The sequence below is a fragment of the Polypterus senegalus genome, chromosome 14, assembly GCF_016835505.1.
Source record: "Polypterus senegalus isolate Bchr_013 chromosome 14, ASM1683550v1, whole genome shotgun sequence".
Classification (NCBI taxonomy): domain Eukaryota; kingdom Metazoa; phylum Chordata; class Cladistia; order Polypteriformes; family Polypteridae; genus Polypterus; species Polypterus senegalus.
In genome coordinates this window covers 135,203,655-135,210,968 of record NC_053167.1, presented here as the reverse complement: position 1 = coordinate 135,210,968, position 7,314 = coordinate 135,203,655, and the positions used below count along the sequence as shown (strand labels likewise).

At 39.1% G+C, this 7,314-nt stretch overlaps 1 protein-coding gene across 4 annotated transcripts in view; it reads left to right on the top strand.

Annotated features, from left to right (window-relative positions):
• The first annotated feature begins 480 nt into the window (after nt 1-480).
• tut4 (terminal uridylyl transferase 4) overlaps nt 481-7,314 on the top strand; it is a 122,805-nt gene continuing 115,971 nt past the window's right edge. For 3 of the 4 annotated variants that reach the window (XM_039735691.1, XM_039735692.1, XM_039735689.1), the window contains exon 1: nt 483-682. The gene's annotated coding sequence lies outside the window, so the exon portion shown is untranslated. Of the gene's footprint in view, nt 683-7,314 lie in introns of all 4 variants that reach the window. The other variant, XM_039735693.1, reaches the window with a different exon arrangement.

Below are 7,314 nucleotides of genomic sequence, written 5' to 3'. Positions count from 1 at the left end.
CAGCTTTCTTATGTATGTTACACTTCATACTTCGGATCTTCTTATAATTAGTAGCGCTACTTCAGTATCGGCACCGACGTTTTCCTACAATATTTAACAATCCGTCCTCCCGAACCTCTTATAATTAGCACGGTTACTTCATTTTCTGAACTGCACAGTTTACTTATTTATTTTACACTCCATCCTCCCGATCTTCCTATAATTAGCACCGTTACTTCAGTACCTGCAGTGTTCAGTTTTAATTATTTTACAACCCATCTTCCCGATCTTCTTATGATTTGTAAAGGTATTCCTAAGCACCTTCGGCGAGCCTTTTAAACTTCGATGTTCTCTTGTGTTAAATCATTAAAATGTATGAACAGTGCGGCAAGATCCCGGACTTCAAGGTCGGTCTCTCTCTCTCTGCAGCGGTGTAACGGGACACTGGAGACACGATCCCCACGCAGCGGCGGGCGGCTGTGTGGCGCTCGGCTTTTGTCCCGCGACGCTACCCACAATGCCGCGCGCGAGCAGCTTGACATGGCGTCGCTGGCTGTTGCTGTTTGTGTGAGGGCCTTGGAAATACACAAACAAGGCGGAAAGATGGAGGACGTTTGGATCGTGTAGGAGGAGGAGGCGGTGGTCGTGGTCAGCTCTAGAAACTAATCCGCCAAGAAAGACGCCAGGGACACATACTAAAAAGGTAAAACCAGAGACGCTCCGCAGTAGTAGCCGGATCCGGCGAACCACTTTTTTTAGGCGAGTTCTCAAGAATTCGCTAGGGGGAAAGCAAATGGTTTAGTGCGGGGGTTGTGTCTGACGAAGCCCTCGTATTTATTTTATAGTAATTACAGGTATTTGTTTTACATTTTACCCGCAGATAAACTGGACGTTCGGTGCAGGCCAGGGTAAACGGTAGCGCAGGGGATTTGTTGTGTGTTTACGACGGTGCGTGCGTCTGTTTGTCTCCCCAGCTTTAATACTAAATCCCTGTTTATCAAACCATGTAGGTAACCTCAGGCGAATTTCACATTTCCATCCAAGGCTGTAACGTTGGGGATGTCTGCTCGGCTTTAGTAAAGTGGCCACGGCCAGCTGCCTGCGACTCGTGTTGTTTACAAACACATACGCGTTAAGTCACCAGCTGCCTGCCTGCCTGCCTGCCGCACGTATTCTACGTGCACGCGAGCTGTCCGAAGGCAGCCATCCGCTCGTGCAAGTGTCATTACACCATCGAGCGATGGAGACCTATTCTTGAACTTGGCAGTCTGCCTACTGTATCTCAAAGCGCCTCTTCTTCCCAGTGCTCATCGTGTTCATCTTACCTCATTAAAGTCGCGGTTGACGGAGTGTAAACTAATGTGCAACGATCTTAGCGTGTCACGTGCGAACGATTCATTTCTCTGCCTATGGCGGGCTGTGACATAATTAAACCCCTCCTCATTTGCTGTCACAATAAGGCCAGGTAATAATGGGAGACCGAACGAGTTGGGTGTTTGCATATTTGTAATATGAAATGTGCAGTATTTCCGGTAAAAAGCCAATAGTAAGTACATTCTTGCTGCACAAGACGATGTTATGTTTCAACCCTTTTCTTAGGTTGGTAATTTTACTAAAGCATGCACCGTAGAAATAAATCTTCACAATGAAGCGTAAAACTGCCAAAGTAAACACATTAGAAAATGGATTCCATTGTGCAAGTAGAATCAAATATGTGTTACAAATATTCGTAGCCATGGGCAGCTACCCCTGTTGGGACATCTTGTAGATCAAGTAGCAAGTGAGAAGACTGACGTGACTTTCAAGTCAAAAATCGGGAGTGGTCTCCCTTAGACTTTCTCATGTATTCAGATATGGCAATGGATATTTGAGGAGTAAACTGCAAGATAATGATTATATTTTTATTTTATGCACATTACAACACATAACACCAATCCTGCTGCACCTTCACTGGCTCCGTGTGGCTTACAGAATCGAATATAAAATCCTACTATTAACCTACAAAGCCTTACATGTCCTTGCGCCAAACTACATCAGTGACCTTTTCCATCACTGTGTGCCTGTCCGCCCACTAAGGTCCTCCGATTCTGGCAATCGTATTGTGCCCTATTCTACACTCCATGGGTAGCAGGGCCTTCAGCTGTATAGCGCCCAGACTCTGTAACAACCTACCGAAATTAATCAGGTCAGCTGTCTCCATGAAAAAAAACAACTCAAAACTCATCTGTTCAGAAAGGCTTTTAGCTCTACTTGACTTTATGACCCTTTTCTCAGTTTACCTCCATGTCAAGATGCTCTTGTAACCTGTATGTGTGTGTGCTGGACCATCAAGTATGTTGTCTGTTAGGCTTTTTCTCTGAATTTACTGTCTTAATCTTCTTTATTTATCTGGTTTAGTACAATGCTATGTACTGTATACCCTACCGTTAAACTCTATGAAGTGCCTTGAGCATGGGAAAGGCGCTATATAAATAAAATGTATTATTATTATTATTACTACTTACCTCAGCAGTGACTCTTCCTATGAAGTCAGTAGATGGATTGGGAGAGCATGGAGGTGTTCATGATGTCGCTGGAAAGGGGTGTGTGGCGCTCTTGATATCTGAAAAAGGACAAAGGTTCAAGTCTTCAGAGTTCTGGGGCCTCATGTATAATCGGTGCGTACGCACAGAAATGTTGCATAAGAACTTTTCCACGTTCAAATCGCGATGTATAAAACCTACACTTGGCGTAAAGCCACGCACTTTTCCACGGTACCTCATACCCTGTCATACGCAAGTTCTCTGCTCGGTTTTGCAGACTGTCGGCACCCAGCGTCAAAGCAGTGCTACTGTTCCTGTGTGGTTATCCTTTCTTTTCCTGACGCGGCATTATAAATACACTGAAATTAACCTCATATTGTTTATTAGTGTAATGCATCTGATTGCAATTAACCTGTAGCGATATAATGGTCCAGGGAATAGCCATAGTATTCCAAATACCATAACTGCTTTAGAGTTGTTACTCTCACTGCACCCTTCTTCTTCTTTCAGCTGCTCCCGTTAGGGGTTGCCATATCGGATCATCTTTTTCCATATTACTCTCACTGCACCACTCTGAGTATTTTTTCACTGTATCTGAATGTAAATCACAGCAGCAGCTGATCGGAAAGAGAATTATCAGTATACAGCATCAAGCACATGCTGCCTCAGCCACGGCAAAACGTTTCAAAGCCTTTCCTGTACGGACCTCGCGGTTCAGAAACAGTTTCATCCCAAGAACTATAAACGCACTCAATCAGTTGCTTCTTGTAGAACTGTTTGTGCTTATAAGTACAGTTACCTCACTGTAAACTTACACTGCAGTTATAATATTGCACAACCTGCGCCACTTTATAAAGCATGTATTTACATATGATGATGACGATATCATTTTTAAGATGAAATGCTGCAACGTCTGTTGATTATATTATACAGATAAAACTTTAACTTCATTTAAATAATCTGTATTGTTAATAATTAAACATGTGAGGACACGGTGCCGCAGCGCTAGCAAGTTCACGTATTGTTCCTGCCTTGCACTGTATATTTACTGAGGCTGGCACGACACTGGAAGGATAGAATAATTAAACACGTACAATAAAGATATTTCAATGTTCCTTAAAAGTTTTGAAGAATCGTCGTTGTAAGCTTACGGGTGGCTTAACGTCTATTATAGAGTTGATTGTGTGCCGATTGGGTATTTGGAGAAAGAAAAGTAACGACAGGAATTGGAGGTTAGTACGTTTGAAAGAGACAGTATTGCTACAATAAATTATTTCATCGAAGGTTGCGCATGGCTCAGCAGCATCTTGTGTGAGACATGAACAATCACTGCTCCACCGTGTTCTCATGTTTAATAACATGCTTTCATTCCAATCATCATGAAAATTATATTGCGTATACATCTCAGTATTTTAATTATTCAGAGAGCTGTAATATCACGATTGTAATGGATTCTGTGTCCTGTCGGAGAAAGAGAAAGAGTGGAAGCACATATTGATTCACACACACAGCGCACATAGAAGATCAAATACAAAACAAAGCATTTATCGTGCTACTTTAGCTACTAGTAAATGAAACAATTTTAAGATGAAGTTTATGATGTTCTACTTTAATGACAAAATAAACTACATGATTCAAGTGGAAATTTCGAGATTAAGTTGACATTTCATGCTTTTTTCCCAACTGTGTGCCAATTTTTTTATATTACGAGAAAATAAAAGAGCAAAATCTTTAAAAGCAAGAAAAATATCAATAATGAATGCTTGTTACTTTTCCCTACAAATTTAGTAAACCCATTTTGTAATTTATGGATTGACGCAAAACAAAAGAGAACCTGGGAAGTTACGGCTTGTTTAATAAAGGCAGGAGTCCAGCTAAAAGCAGAAGTTGTTTGGGATGAACACCTGCAGTTAAAGTAGTCACAGGACTCGGTGTAAGGAACACTTAGATAAGCCTGGGTGTAACATTGAAGTAGTGACTTTGCTTTAACATTCAGTGCCATTTGTAGCTGTGTCTTCACTGTTCCTCACTAATTGTCAATATTTGGATACAATTTAGGGAGCAAACACCATAGAAATACGATGAATTAAAATAAAAATGGTAAAAGAAAGTTGTGTTTGAAGCCATTAAAAAGAAAACAGATTTTTGAATTTCTTCCAAATGCAAATACCATACTAAAACAATTTTCCGAGTGCAGAATAAGAAAGGCCAACTAAGCAATTAGATTGATGAGACATGAGTGACCCACTTATTTGTAAAACTGGCTGGAATGAAATCCTGTAGCCACAGTGGTAAACCAGGACTGAACTTGTGAACCACTGTACTGTATTTTTTTCATTGACTCGCCCTTTTTTCTAGCTTCAAATTTTTTTTTTCTCAAATGAAAATTAGCTTATATTGCATACATGCATTTTAATGTCTCCCTTGATTAAAATATCCATTTGTTTTAAACTTACACAGGAAACTCACTGGTGTTAACTCCATCATTAGAATAATTTAACTCTTAAAAAGTATTTGGAAAGAGCATACATGCCAGACTTGCGGACTGCAGTTGCTGAGCTAGTCGCTGGACCGTGTCAGTTTATACAACTGAAAATTGCTAGGCAAAATTTAGGGACCGTATGATGACTTTCGTAAATACAGTAGTTGTGCTTGTCCCGTTTTCTGATAGCCAATCGCATGCTGCGTGGTAGAGCCTTCGCTTTACAAAAGGTTAACTGATCTGGCAAGTTCAGCTGCAATCTCGTCCCTGTTTTCTTTTTTCCATTCTGTCCTGGATAACACAAAATATCAGACAGACGAGCTTTTCTTCTGTTTGTGTGGCTCAAAACACTAGCATTCCTAATTCTTCGCTTCTTCATTATGTCCGTTATACTTACGGCTGAGCATTCATTGCTTGTCAGGTTTCACGCACATAGAGCACACTCCTGTGACTAAGGACAAAATCAGAGTGGTTTAATTTTATCAGGATGAGTTGTAGATTAGCTGAAGCGAGTCACTTGGTATATTGGTTGGTATGACTGCCCTTTACAGGAGCATGTCTCCAACTGCCTCCGACTACCTAGAAATAAAGGCGACAACTGAAAACTACTGGAAAATGCTTTTGGAAATTCTAGCCGTTTTTTAAATTGGCAAATGTAAACAGTCTTTGGTTTCTAACATGGAATATAATGTCAGTGTTATTGGTTTGTTGTTGAGTTTTTAATTGAACTAGGGGGCTCTGCCCCCTGCTCGCTTCACTCATCAACCCCCATGTGGGTGCTATGCGCTAGCCACTTGGTGGATCTGCCGCTCATGTATGGGGAAGTGGATGTACAATTTAAACAGATTGTTATTTTCATGGGAATTGTTACATAAACATAATAGAACTAACCAAAAAAATGTAATAAATTGAAAGAAAATAGTTTCATGTTACGTTGGAGGTATTCGTTGCCTTATATATTTTTGTTCTGTTTGGCTTTGAAATTAACACGCACTTTTTAAACGCACACTTTTACTCTAAAACTTCAGTAAAAACAATTTTTTGAATCAACATTTCGTCAATATCGCATTGAATTTTGATTCCATGTTTGGACTTACATCATGACAATGCAACGTATAACTGCCCGTGAGTGAATTTCGTTTCTTTCTGTCTAATAAATAAACGAACTTAGTTTTTCCAATGTTTGTTCCTGTGATTTATTAATTGTCATAGCACAAGCTATTTTAACGGGAAACTGTTAATGTTTTAATACAAATGGCATATCAAGATCTCCTTTGGTGTCTCTTCTTAATCACCTGAAGATGTACTACGTTTCCTTTCTTGTTGCCTGTTAAAATTTTACATGTAATCACTGTGTAACTGATCGACAGTTTTCACATTAATTCACTTGACTTCACCGTTTCTCGGTGCTAGGATTGCCCGTGTACGCATTTCTTCTGTTGATATTCCTTCAGGATGAAATTCTTTAATAGGATTTGGACGTAATAAGTCATCTTTTATTGGAACTTAAAGTGAGGAAAATGTAAAAATGTATAAGAACTGAGAGCACAGGAACTGTGTCCGTCAAAAGCATTCACACGAATGAGAGGTGAGAGGACTGTGGGCGTGGTTGAAAATGGTTGAGAGGAGTGCGGGACTTGAAAAAATCCCTTGGCAACATTCTCGTCTTAAGATTTTCTTTTATAATAGATATTAAAAACAAATTGAATCTGTGTAAGAGTCATTTTAGCTGATAAAGTTAAATAAAATGAAACAATGGACCAGTTTTCATTTGTGTTGTTTGAACAGTAATAGCCACATATTTTTGTAAAGGTTAGTTAACCATATTTTTCAAACTTGTGTTGCCTCTATTCAGAGTGCTCGCATCTTTGTAGTGTTCTGAAGATGTCATAGATATTTTAAACGATAAAAATCGATGTTGGCTGTTCCATATTCATGGGAGTTCCGTGTGAATTCCACCCACTAAAACTGAAATTCCCAAATATTATGGTTCTTACGTTTTAAATGTTTAGCATGTTAGCAAATCCAACTAGCGTTCAGTTTTTTAAAAGCGATACAAGATATTTATTATGTAAAAGAAGATTTAGATTTATAATTAATAGATATATTTACAATTTTTATAGGTTTATAAGTTTACATATTTATATCCATTTTACAAAAAATAAATTAAAAATGCAACTACATGCTACTAAAAGTTATACACATACAATTTAAATGAACAAGACAAAAAAAAAAAATGATGTACTTGATTAGGTTAATTGCTTACTGTAGGAGTTTCTGTTCCAGTAGATGAATCATTATCAGTCAATGATGAGATATGACTGTGGGGCT